This window comes from Primulina tabacum, chromosome 9, assembly GCF_025594145.1.
Source record: "Primulina tabacum isolate GXHZ01 chromosome 9, ASM2559414v2, whole genome shotgun sequence".
NCBI lineage: Eukaryota > Viridiplantae > Streptophyta > Magnoliopsida > Lamiales > Gesneriaceae > Primulina > Primulina tabacum.
Window position 1 is genome coordinate 6975435 of NC_134558.1, and position 14946 is coordinate 6990380.

The following is a 14946-nucleotide window of genomic DNA, read 5'->3' on the forward strand; positions in this document are numbered from 1 at the left end:
GCGGCTGGGCACTGCTGCACGTAGGGGAGATGCGCGAGACCCACTTGAAGAAGAAAGTGGCGTGCTGCTGGTGCAAGCGCCTAGGTTGGTGCGCGGGTTCTGGCGAAGGCTAGGGTGGTCCGGGTGATGGCTCAGGGTGGTCCAAAGTGGGTCAGGGAGGCTAGGGCTCGTTGGTGGCTGCTGCAAAGAGTCCCACTGCAAGTAGGACTCTCGCAAATAAGGGGATGCGCAGGTGCTGTCTATGTACAACACCTTGCTGCTTGGTTCAGGGGCTCGGGCTTGGGGTGGCTCGGATCTGGGACTGGTCTAGGGTCAATTAGGCTCATGAGGGGTCGGTGGTTAGGTGGCTGGAAGAGTCCTAGGCAACTAGGGAACCCACTTCAACAAGAACACTACAAACACACACGTGCAGAATTTTAGGTAGAGTTCCAGGATGTTTTGGGAGATGGCCTGTAACGCTTCAGATTCGACGACTGTCATCACTGTACCATGACGAGTCTTTCCAGCGTGCTTATGTCCTCACTCACACGCACCATGGGAAAGTTCCCAGGAGGTCACCCATCCCAAAATTGCCCCAAGTCAAGTACGCTTAACTTTGGAGTTCTTATGTGATGAGCTACCGAAAAGAAGATGCACCTTCGTGATATGAGTAGTACAAATCAAATCTTTTAAGCCCTCTTAACTGTGCAGTCCATTACATTGAACAGTCTCGGACTCCTCTCATTCCGGTGTGGGTCGGTTCATTCATGTTCTCTCCACCTAGAAGCCTGCAAGGAGCCGCTCATTGTCCGTGCAACTGATGGCACCGGCGATCACCCCCCGCCCTCTTCGGCCCCGGGCCTCACATGCCCACTAGCTTCCGCTTGGTTCGTCCCTGAACCACACCTTACTATGAGAGGTCGGCTATGATACCAACTGTAACGCCCTAGATTCGACGACTGTCCTCACTGTACCACGACGAGTCTTTCCAGCGTGCTTATGTCCTCACTCACACGCACCATGGGAAAGTTCCCAGGATGTCACCCATCCCAAAATTACCCCGAGTCAAGCACACTTAACTTTGGAGTTCTTATGTGATGAGCTACCGAAAAGAAGATGCACCTTCGTGATATGAGTAGTACAAATAAAATCTTTTAAGCCCTCTTCAACTGTGCAGTCCATTACATTGAACAGTCTCGGAATCCCTCTCATTCCGGTGTGGGTCGGTTCATTCATGTTCCCTCCACCTAGAAGCCTGCCAGGAGCCAGCTCATTGTCCGTGCAACTGATGGCATCGGCGATCACCCCCCGCCCTCTTCGGCCCCGGGCCTCATAGGGACAGAGTTGGTTTTTGGGCTGGGCTTAGTCAGTAGGGTCCCTAGGTGGGTTGGATAGGTTTTGGCTCAAGGTGGCTCGGGCGTGGCTCGAGTAAATTGGGAGATGGCTCGGGTGGTTCGTTAGGGTGTCAATTTCGAAAATTATAAGGCTAAAAATAGATCCAAGGGTCCACTGGGTGTGGCTCATGACGTGGAATGATAGAATAAATAATAAAAATGCTATGTTTAAAATTTGGGATCAAAATAATGAGTTTTAGATTTAATCGGGATTTTATCGCCTCACGGAACGCTAATTAACGAATTAATTGAAACACCTAGTTTTAAGCTTTATAAAATTATAGAAAATTAGATTTAATCTTAAATAATTATTAGAAGTCTAAGATTTTAATTTGGGAATTTTATATTAAAGTTTGAGATTTTTCGAGATTAAAACATCGTCAAAACGATTAATTAAGGATTAATTTAAAAAGCCTAGTTTTTAAGCTAAATAAAAATATGGCAATTTTAATTTAGGCTTAAATAATTATTTGGGACATGTTAGAGTCAATGGATTCAAGAAAATGTCAAAAACGGGAAATTTTACGTCTAGGGGTAAAACGGTCTTTTTACATCCTAAAAATTAGTAAACGTCATGGCAGTGCCCTGAATGCTGTTTTATGTTCTAATATGTTTATTTTTTATAGTTATGGATGTTTATGGAATTTTTTATGTTAAAATGATATTTTAAATATTTATGGGATTTTATATGTTAAAATGATATTTTAAATGTTTAGGTAATTTTATGTGTTTATGATTTAATATGTCTAAATGTTATTGTAAATAATTTGAGGTTAAAATGTCATTTTAAATGGTTATGAAATGTTCATGATTAAATTATGATTTTTAAATGTCTATGGTATTTTTATGATTTAAGGTTGACACTTAAAAGACATGTTGCATGCTGGGTTTCAAAAATAAAACTATATGTTATGCACGATTTTATAAAGTAATGTGAATGAAAAATATTGAAGGAAGTGAAGTGATTGTGACTAATTCGTTAATGATGGCGATGTCGTGAGGGTGTTGGTCCCAGTGGGAGCTCGACGATCGTGTCTCCATTATTGCGAATATGAGGTTATGAGGTTATGAGGTTTGAGGAAAAATGGGAATATCGTGAGGGGAGAAGGCCTCAGAGGGAGCCCATTTATGGGAGAAGGCCCCAGAGGGAGCCCCGACGATCGTATTTCTATTCGATCATGATAGGCCAAGGCTTAGTTGACCGGTGAGAGTGTCGCTGATGTCCCCGCCGCCCAGTACTGCGGTTTCATGTAGATGGATCCATCGAATTTTCATGTCATGTCATGTTGAGGAAAGTCACAATTAACGATCTGAATTCAACAAAGAAAAAAGAAAGGGAAAAGGAAAAATGTTTATGATCATGTTAAAAAGGTTTTATGTCATGTCATGTTGAGCAAAAAGGAAAATGTTAAGGTTTATGTTATACATGTCATGAAAATTTTTATGCTTAAGGTTGATGCATCATTATGAAAATGTTTCTATTTAAAGTTCATGCATCATAAAAGATTTACGAAAATGTTCATGTTTTAAGTTTATGCATCTTCATGAAAACGATATTTTAAGTACAAATATTTTTCACTGTTATATGTTGACTGTATTACGTATTACTTGCTATAAAGATGATGGTGTGTTGAGTCTTTAGACTCACTAGGTGTGATGGATGCATGTGAGTTTGAGGGAGGACTTGACGGGTGATGTGACTGGACTGAAGGCGCACACAACCCGAGGACCAGCGCTTCTACTTTTTTCGCATTATGATTTATGACTCATGATTTATGTTAAAGATTTTAAGACCATTTATTTATGCTTTTTGGAGAGATTTTTGAGAGGTTTAGTATGGGCTATACTTTTCAAACTTATTGCTTTATTTATGTTGGGTAAAACAGGTGACGATTTCATTTTATGACTATTGCACTTGATTTTTAAAATGCTAGTTGGTTGAGATTTTATTTTAAAGGGTAAAATATTTTATAAAAATATTTTCATGTGTTATTTGTCATGGCCAAAAATTGAGTGTTAAAAATAAAAAAAATTTCTAGTACTTTTAAAGCAATAAAAAGGACAGACGTTTCACAATATAATTCAATACAACAAAGTTTTGGAAAGGACTATTTTCCATATTACAAACTCTTCTCAAAGATATAGTAAAGTGTTTAACTAGAAGAGGTGAAGAAACATCAGTACAAAGTGATCTCAGAAGATCAGATGTAAATTATGAAGCATGTACTGCTTTTCTGTAAGTTGAGCTAGAGGATAACGATAGGTTCGTGGTTGCTGAAAATAACGTTGGGTAGATAATATGTTCCTTGAAAAATAATCAGCGTGGTTCTCTTATATGGGTTTGATCCATATATATAAAAAACTTGAATCCAACGTCTATAATAAAAAACGGCTCCTTTGACTTCTGATAGAAACATCTTTATTTCCTAAAATTATCATGCATAAAGTTTTCAGAATAATCAGTCTTTGCTTTATACCAAAAATGGTAAGACATATTAAATGACTTCGTACAACATTAATGGTGCATTAATACTAGTACTAGGTAAAGTAGCGGTAACATTTAAGATTGAAACGATCAAGTAAAAGTCGTTAAGTACTGATCTAGTAAGCCAAGTTCTGCTTATAAAGCTAAATTCTGCTTCTGTTTTTCTAAGCTGTTGAGTACTATCAAAGGTACTGCTTCTGTTAAAGCGATACGATAGCTTCTGCTTTTATATTGTCTTCTGGTTAAAGCTATCCATACTGGTTTTGATTCTCATCACCACAATTAAATTAAGTCTATCAGATCATATTCGACGGTTGTCTCATTTTCTTTTATTCTCAAGCTTTCAAATTTAGAGGTCAACATCCTTAACTTGATTCTGCGCACACTCTCAGATCATTCACATTGTTTTTGAAGGATCTCTCATGCGTCTTTGGAAGAGGTGTAGTTGGTGATCAAACTAAACATGTTGATGTCAACTAAAGTGAAAATTGCATTGAGTGCTTTCGAATTGAAATTCGAAGTTTGGACTTCATTGGACTTCATCAGTTGTCTATGCACTCTCTGGTTTGATGCGACTGTTAACATCCGTATCCACGGTTATTGGTGGAGAACAACCATCTAGGACTTGTTGCCATGCTCTTTCTTCTATGGATTTAATGTATATCCTCATCTTGACTTTCCAAAGAGCATAACTGGATCCATCCAAAATCGATGGTCGAAAAGCAGTGTTGACAGATAACATGTCCATTGTATTTTTACCCGTTTAAAAAATAGCCAGAATCACACTTAATATATCAAGAGTAGGCTCTGATACCAATTGAGAGGATTTGTTTAACATAAAAGTACGTAAATGAATTAGATTGTGTGTATCACATTTTTGGTGTTGTGTAGCAGGTGTTGTAACACCTATCCACAACTTGCTGCGGAATAAATTTGTTAACCACACAAATAAAGTTTTAAGATTAAAACAAGACTGAATAAATTATGCATAAGTATAAAATTTGTACGAAAAACTTCTAAGATGCTTCAGGGAAAAATATTCACTAGAAAATTGTAAATAGCTTGTTTACAAAACCAATACTAGTGAAACTATGAAAAACAATCTTCCTTAACAGGTCAAGGAAGTAAAGTGCATCTCAAATAAACAATTACAAAACCACAGATGCACTGATTTTACTGCCGAAAACCAGGAGCCAAATGTAGCTCTTCGACCAATACTTTGTAGAGTGTCGTCGGCAAATGTCTTCAACACCTTACAGCAACACATCAAAACCAGCGTGAGTTAATCACGTGAAATCTCCACTTCTCAGTTTCTCTGCACCCCTCGACAATCAACAACGAAAGTTACATACACATTTCTCTGTCTTTTTGTGTCTCCCTCAACTGCTCTGCCGTTCTCTCTTATATATTTCACATGTTCCCTGAATTTGATTCCTAGTGTACGTAGAGTCCTACATAATTATGAAACAAAGAATTTTATTAGAAATAAATTCTTTTGAATAGTAATAAAATAGCTAGATAACTTATCATTAGCATTAATAATATATCATCACAATATTATTGAGCAAAATCAAATAATTAAGGAAAAAATAATCAGTTTAGAATGAAAAAATTTCATATTTAAATATATCAATATTATCAACATGGGATGAATTTATTAAAGAATATTTAAGAATTTCCATTCAAGAATTTTATTACTCATGCATATCGAACTAATAATTCTCTTGAAAGGAAAAACAGTTCGAGACTAATTGAGGGCTTTTAAATTTAGGAGTTAAAAACATATGCTTGCAATATATGAAATTGAGACGACAAGCCAAAATATGATCAGTAAAACTAATGGAAGATTAGTAGTATTAGTTAATGTAGTTGATGAGAAGATGATTGATTGCTCAATCCGCACTTGACCTCTATATCTACTATATAGTTAATTATTCACGTTTCATAAAATACATATATTTATATATTTTTTATCATTTATATTACATATCCATATTTTTGATCATTCATTATTGCACACCAAACATCACCTAAAATATTTGAAAGCATAAATGTAGTCTAAAACACACAAGTGTCGATGATTTATAATTAATCCGACACTAAAATATCAAATTTATGACAAAATATGGAGTTTAAGACCAAATTAAAACAATATTGACCCACAGTTAAGAAACAAAAAACCACAAGTAATTAACCACAGCTGTTATTTTAGAATAGGTCTTTGTAAGACGGTCTCACTAATCTTTATCTGTGAGACGTGTCAATCCTACCGATATTCACAATAAAAAGTAACATTCTTAGCATAAAAAATAATACTTTTTCGTGGATGACCCAAATAAGAGATCTGTCTTACAAAATACGACCCATTAGACCGTCTCACACAAATTTTTATCGATACTTGTATGCCCACACTCGAACAACCCTAAAAGGATAATAAATACACTAACAAAACATAGAAAAACTCGCTAATCTTTCTGCTCTCTGCATGTTGGAGGTGGAGGCGTGACAATATTCAATTTGCATCAATATGTGGACCACCCAAAAATTTATTGTTTCTTGTTCTTTTTTAATATATATATAGTTTCCCACATCTTTTCCTTCACCAATCTCTTATCTTTTATATCCACCAAATAACCATATTCCCCCTATAACTGTCCTCTTATTTGTGACCTGTATTTATATCCCATTTGCCACTCTTTCTCCAGCCAAGAAATGGAGAAAAACCCATGTTGAATATAGGGTTAATTCTCTCTATTTTTCTCCCATAGCCATCTACATGTGGCCTAATTAATCAAAATTTTATTTTTTCGACCGTGCGATGGTATTTGCTGAAGCTGCCAGCATGATCTAAATTTTCCTTCTTCGTTATGGAAAGATCAGATCATGTGGTAGCTTCATCTGATGTCTCGGTTGCACGAAAAAAAACTCCAAATCCTTTTGACTCTACTGGGTGTTAAGTTGCTGCCCTAAAATCGTCTAGGGTTCCTTCTTGGGAAGGTAAGTGATGAATCCCTTGTTGAGTCAACTGGATTTTATGGTCAAATTTTATGCTATATACATGTATGTATGTATCTGCTATGTGTATTTTCTGATAGTACTCATAGGTTGTGCTTTTCATTCCATTTTGGTGAAAACATCTGAAGAATTTTTTTGCTTGTGTTTTTTGGGCGATGAGATTTATTATCACTCAAATATCATTTTTTTGCAAGATCCTTTATGCTCAGGTTTTTTCTGAAACTACCTTTCTCAGGTTCCTCGACGTTATCTAAATATTTAGAATTATAACTCATGTCTAATATTCACTGTTAATTAGATCTGCTGTCTTATTATCTTCAAGAAGCTTATTTTATGGTTTAATTCCTCATTTTGAAATTGATACAATATATATATTTTGAATTCGAAGAGGGGTTTTGTTATAATCGGTCGGCTTTCAAACCTGAGACATTGGTTCCATATGAGCTATAATTTATTGGCGATGCCTGATTCATTTTGTTCTTGAATGTTTATCCTTTACAAAAATATTTCTAATCTCGGGCTTTTACGCATTGAAAATGTTGGAAGAATTAAAAAAGATAATCTTACAAAAAATCTTGGGCACTTCTCATCCTAATTTACTCACCAAAAATATAAAACTTTGAATCTTTTAATCTAACATTGAATCCAAATCGATTGCTTTTCACCTTCTTCCCCTCTGGTTCTTCATCTGAAAACACAAGCACCCATAGCTTTTTGTACAATATTCATTTTCAGTAAATGTCACCAATTTCTTTTGTGTAAGTTTAATTTCAGTGCCGTTTCATCCCATAAGAGTTGAAATATTGAAAACTCTAGATTGGATGATATTTCTTTGTTGTGGAATGATATTCTACATTCATCGAGTTCTTATCTAAATCTAAAACAACTATGTACCCTTTTCTTGATACAAGTTTCCTTGATTTTTGGTGATCATGAAACAATAGATTCGGTGGATGAAAAATTTTAAAACTGGGATTATAATTGTGAATTGCCTCAGACCTTCACCCAGCCGTTTCAATAGAAGCGAAGGGGAATTTGGTGGCTGTTTGGGATTTATCGCAAATATAGTGGTCTAGAAAAATGTCCCATCAAAGTCTTGTTGATGTAAAGTTTTTGGAGATCCCATACAGTCACTATGCAAATACACAAGTACATTAAAGCTCGTTTAAAAACTTTGGAAAATTTGAAATATAAAGTTCTTTTGAGCGCTGAATGAATGATTTAAAACCAATTGTTGGGAATAGATACTTTATAATATAAACTCACTAATCGTGTTTATTTTTATGTTTATTTTTGTGTTCATCAGTGACATTTACGTTATAGATTTATAATTTTGATATATTTAATCATTTAATAATCGAGTGTTATTTAGTGAAAGATACTGTTGTTGAACAAGGTACCATTGCTTTACTTTGATAAGATAGGAACCTGTTCTGAATTGATTCAAACCTGATACAGTTAGTGAATCGCCATTTGAATCTCATTTTTTTAGGAGGGTTAATTTTCAGAGACTTGATAATATTATAGTTAAGTCATAATGAACTTTAGAAATTAGTGTTTTGTGGATTAACTCCATATTCTGTGATAGCTTAGAACTCGACGACTGCAATTATCCATGCTGTATTTTCTATTTCTGTTCTGCAAAATTCGTCAAAGGTATTTTTGTTTTGGTATATTGTTTTGTATTGCTTGTGTCAGTCACAACTTACCAAGTTATTTTTCTATCTTACAACCTATTTATCTGAGATAGAAAAATAGATTAAAAGAGAGAACAAATTTACTTTTGTCATTTGTGCTAGTAATTTGCCAATAGGAGAGGTGTTAGCCAGCCTACTGGCACTGCTATTTTCTATTTACTTCTGTTTCTACATTCATTAGTGCATAACATGTTTAATGGTGTGAGAATTTCATTACATGCTGATGGTAGCGATGATAATTTCGTCTCGTGTTTATGTAAGAGTGATATGACGTTGCAGAGATTATGTTAAAATATTAATTTTTATTTAAAAATCAAATATATGAATATTTAAACACAAAATAAAATCGTAAGTAATTGAAAATTTTAAAATTAAACATAATTAAAATTTAAAAGCTTACACATATTTTTTAAAAAATAATTACAAATAATAATATACATAATTAAAAAAGGCAAAAATTTGCATGAAATGGTCTCACGAGTCGTATTTTGTAATACATATATCTTATTTGGGTCATCCATGAAAAATATTACTTTTTATGCTAAGAGTATTACTTTTTGTTGTGAATATCGGTAGGGTTGACTCGTCTCACATATAAAGATTCGCGAGAGCGTCTCACAAGATAATTATTCATTAAAAAATAACACGCGTAAATATAAAAACACACATAATTAAGAGAAAATAAATAAATAATGACTTTTTTTCATGTAAATTTTAAATATGTTCGATCAAATCAAGTATTTTTGTGTTCTGAATGTGGACATGTTCCAAAAAGGGTAAGATGATCTGGATTTTTTATCTACGATAACCAAATAATCTCATTCACTCTTTATATATATTTTTAAAAATGTTTTATCATTAATTTTAATCTTTAAATTTTTATCATTAATTTTGATAATTAAAACGATTAAATTAATCTGGCCATTGGTTCGGGTATATTCTTTTTCACCGCACGGAAAGAATCCACGCGGGGACTAAACGACATTAATCTCACGAGGAGGGATTGCTCCTCGTGCGACATTCAAAGGGCGAGAAATTAAATAGGCGGGGAAGGCGTGGGCCCTTAAACTCACTATCGAACATAACTTTTGCTGTAGTGATCGAATTTCGTTTCGTAATATTACAAAAAAATTAGGAGATATTCTCCAATATTTTGGTATATCGATTATTGAAAAATTCATTTCGTTTCTTAATATTTTCAATTTTTAGACTAACAAATAGTAATGTGAAATAAAAGATAAGCAAGAACATGATTTTCATATAGTTGAATTCAGAAATTCTTTGAAACAGAATTTCCTTTACAAATGTTGATATGGGAACAGACAAAGTTCGTTTTTAATTGTTGATAATATTCTAAGATAAGGATAATACCTTTATATTATATTTAACTTCAAATTTCAATTTATGTGTTGAGGTCTGTAAAAATAAATGACCTACGAAATTTATATTCACATTCTAATTTCATTTTATGTGTGTAAAGTCTCTAAAAATAGAGTAGGTCTCTTGTGAAACGGTTTGTGAGACACGTCAATCCTACTGATATTCACAATAAAAAGTAATATTATTTTTTCATGGATGACCCAAATAAGAGATCCGTCTCATAAAATACGACTCGTGACACCATCTCACACAAATTTTTGTCGTAAAAATAAACGACCTACAAATGTAAATCAAATCTGAACTCTCTTGGTATATCATATTTCACAATGTTGTTACATAGGGTGGCTTCATCTGCCCGAAATCTGAGACTGAGTGGCAAAGCAGCAATCTTGTTTTGTCGTATGTGGTAGATATTTATAACAATTAAACCTAGACATCCAACTCTGTTAATATTGTCAGTTTGTGCCCTTCCTCGATGAGGCCCTACCTATGACAATTTTATCAACGCTACCCTCTTTGGTTTTTCCTTCGATTCAGCCTGTAAAAAGTGCATTAGTGTCCTCTCTCAAGTTTGAATAACAGAACTGCTGCTGATTGCATGACATCTGAAGCGCTGGCCTTAAGTATGCTAGAGGATGAAGATTATGTGGACTCCTCCGAATAAGCTACGAGAGATTCTACAAGAAGACAAGATGGTCATTGGAAAGCATAAATTGATTCTTATAAATTAAGAAAAACCATCCGATGTCCGCTTCCCAGTTATTCCAAAGAATAAACAATTGTCGATTTTTGTTATTTATTTAAAAGAAGACAAGGTATTGGATTTGAATGCGGTAATAATATCATATATCAAGAAAGTCTAGTAGGAAAAATTAAACAATAATTATACGTCGAGAATTGAGAAGGAGAGACCGAGAGGTGAATTTCTAGAGCAATTTTTGTACAACTTTCTGCTAGTTGGGGAAGTCTATAATCAAAAATATGTCATAACTTGTTTCCTTGAACTAGTGGGGACAGAGGAAAAATAACTCGCGTAAAAAACACACACAAGAAATCTGCAAAGTCAAATTATGTCACACCCTTACTCTATACTAAACATTATTACTATAATCAAATAGGATTCGAATGTTATATATATATATATTATGAAACGATTCAAACAAGGGGCATCAATTTGACGGTTTATAAAAATTTTGGCATGATATCCCTACATTTGTAAACGCCAATAACTCAAGAAACAACAACAATACGTACATATAATCTTATTCTTATAAACAATCATACTCAGTATCATTATACACATAGACATAACATTGTAAAATTTGTTTCAAACCCTGACATTTCATTCACTATAATACATATGCGGAAGCTATACAATAAGACGTCCATGTTCTTGTCGAGGTAAGGCACGTCACAAGCATCCATTGGCGAACCGGCATCTTATGTATCTTCATTACCTGATCCTGTAATACATGAACCACGTGAGTTTATAAAACTCAATAAGTTGGCACTTATACGTATCAATATGCATAGAAAGAACATACATATCAAGTCGTACGTGAGCAACAGTGAATCTTTAAACAATGTCATACCATACCATATATTCATGTTCATGTTTGTATTTGAACCTCATTAGTTGACCTGTACTACTGTGCTTGCTTATAATATAGTTACTACTATGTTGGACGTCAATGAGCACCTTTGGAAACCCCACGCCCCATGAACATATATTGGCCAATAGGTTTGGTGGACTTAAAACCACCCATGATGTCAACAAGCTCTATATCATGTAAAAATCAGTCATTTTCCTTTCATGTTCATAACATAGCACTCATCATCAATATTCATGAGTTTCTTCCATATTTATACATAGCAATGGAATATGATGCTATGTTTTCATCAATAAAGATACTAACAATGTACATATAGCAATAATCAATGGGAAGCATTTGAAATTCATAATATTACTCATGTATTACTTCAAGAACATGCCAACTTACAGTCCAAGCGTACGAATACTGGTTTGAGAAGATGTTTCTCGCTCCTATACTGTCAAATATATCAATAGTTCAGTTACTATGTCTATACTAGGTAAAATTTACTCCTCTACATGTATAACAACCAAAAGAAATGAAAACTTATGACTCTTGGATGCTCTTGTGATGGGGAACTAACTTCTAACCTCAAAATGATGAAGAAGTAGAAGAAAAGAGCTTTTGTGACGAAGGGTTCTTGATTTGGTTCAAATTCTTGTTGCTAAAGGAGTTGAGGAACTGATAAAGATGGCTAGAAATTCGAAGTTTATCCTTTAATATACTCACTGGCACTCGGGCGGTAATATATTACCGCTCGGACACCAAACATTATGCCTATAAGATGAAATTTTCGTGCACCGGCGCTCGGGCGTTCATTTTGTACCGCTTGGGCGCCACATGTTCTGCCTTTGCGCACTACTTCATCAAAGATCGCTCCAGAAACAGCTCTTCCCTTCATAATTTGAAAAGGTGGTAAACATGAAAGTTGTAGCATTATATCTTAGCTTTCTAATGGTTATGGCCTCACACAATTTGGATCAATATTCAAATGATTATGCAAAAACTCGTAAGAACTACCATATTTTCATATCATTTCCTATCAACTTCATTACACTACTTCTACCTACACATCTTACTATCACTATTTAAACACATATTCATTCTCAAAACACCATGGACAATATAAAAATCATGTTCAATTTCAATATTGATTCCTCAATCATCACGTGAAATCTAATGAGCTAAATAAATACATAATAAATGACATAAACGCCTTATTATCATTTGTACGAGTAACCAGGCATTACAATTCTCCCCTCCTTCAAAGAATTTCGTCCTCGAAATTTGACGTGTCATATAGTTCAGGATATCTCTGTTGAATTTCGTCTTCTCGCTCCCAAGTTGCTTCTTCGATTGCATGGTTGCGCCATAATAGTTTCACTAAGGGTATTTCCTTGCCTCGTAACACTTTTAATTTCCTGTCGAGGATTTGGGCTGGTCGTTCTTCATACGAGAGATTCGATGCAAGCTCCAATGGTTCATAATGAAGAACGTGAGAAGATTGGCCAAATACTTTCGTAGCAAGGAAACATGAAAAACGTTATGAACATTTGACAAATTCGGTGGTAAAGCAACTCGGTAGGCCCTGTCTCCTATTCTTTCCAAGATTTCAAATGGACCGATATATCTTGGACTCAATTTTTCCTTCTTACCAAAACGCAAAATGCCCTTCAATGGTGATATCTTTACAAATAAATGGTCACCGACCTGAAATTCCAGTCGACGACGTCGCACATCAGCATAGCTTTTCTGTCGGCTCTGGGCAGTGTGCATTCTTTCCCTAATCTTAGTTACCAATTCAGCTGTCTGTTGTACCAATTCATGGCCTAATAATTTTCTTTCTCCTATTTCATCCCAATGTACCGGAGAGCGACATTTTCTACCATATAATGCAGTATATGGTGCCATTCCAATGCTTGATTGATAGCTATTATTATATGTAAACTCGGCCAACGGTAGTTTACTGTCCCAACTGTCTAGAAAGTCAATAGTACATGCCCTCAACATATCTTCTAATATCTGATTTACTCGTTCTGATTGTCCGTCAGTTTGAGGGTGGAATGTTGTACTGAATGCCAATCGAGTTCCCATAGCATGATGTAAACTCTTCCAAAATGCAGACGTAAATTTGGGATCTCTATCAGATACAATGGACACTGAGATGACATGAAGCCTCACTATTTCTTTGATGTATTCTTCAGCATATTGATTCATCATGTATGTGGTCTTCACATGAAGAAAGTGAGCTGATTTCGTAAGTCGATCCACAATAACCCATATAGCATTGAATCCTTTTTGTGTTCTTGGCAAACCAAAAATGAAATCCATCGTGATGTGTTCCCATTTCCACTCAGGAATGGGTAGTGGTTTCAGGAGTCCTGCTGGTCTTTGATGTTAAATCTTGACCTGTTGACAAGTTAGACATTGTGCAAAAAATTGAGCAATGTCCTTTTTCTTCATCTCGTTGTTTCAATTGATGTAATTCATTATCTGCACCTTGTTCGACCTTAATCATGTCTGCAAGTGTTGGTCGAAACATGAGAGATGATAATTGGATTGCAGTTCCCTGTGGCAAAACAACAATTCTTAAGTTCTGTAAATCCCATAATATTTGTTCTTGTACTTGCATTGCAGAAATAGAACTGGATTTTCGACTTAGCGCATCTGCAACAACATTGGCTTTACCTAGATGATAATTAATAACACAATTATAATCTTTCACTAATTCCAACCAACATCGTTGTCTCATATTCAGTTTTTTTTGCGTGAATAAATATTTCAAACTCTTGTGGTCCGTGTATATTACACACCGTTCGCCATACAGATAATGGCGCCATATTTTCAACGCAAATACCACTGCTGCCAGTTCTAAATCATGTGTGAGATAGTTCTTTTCATATTCTTTCAATTGTCTTGAGGCATAAACAATTACCCTCCCATGCTGCATTAAAACCGCTCCTAAACCTTGTTTCGATGCATCACTGTGTACCACAAAATCTCCTGGTCCTTCTGGTATCGCAAGGACCGGTGCTGATGTCAATTTTGTTTTTAACTCTTGGAAACTGTGATCACATGCTTCATTCCATTCAAATTTCACATTCTTTCGTGTTAAAGCAGTTAAAGACAATGCTATCTTAGAAAATCCCGCTATAAACCGACGGTAATAACCAGCTAATCCAAGAAAACTACGTACCTCAGTAACAGTAGTTGGTCGTAGCCAGTTATTAACAGCTTCAATCTTACTTGGATCCACTGCTATGCCTTCTTTTGAAATTATATGACCCAAGAATGCTACTTGTTCAAGCCAAAATTCGCATTTCTTCCATTTGGCATACAAATGTTTATCTTTCAAAGTCTGCAAAACTAGGTTCAGATGTTCTCGATGCTCCTCTACAGTTCGT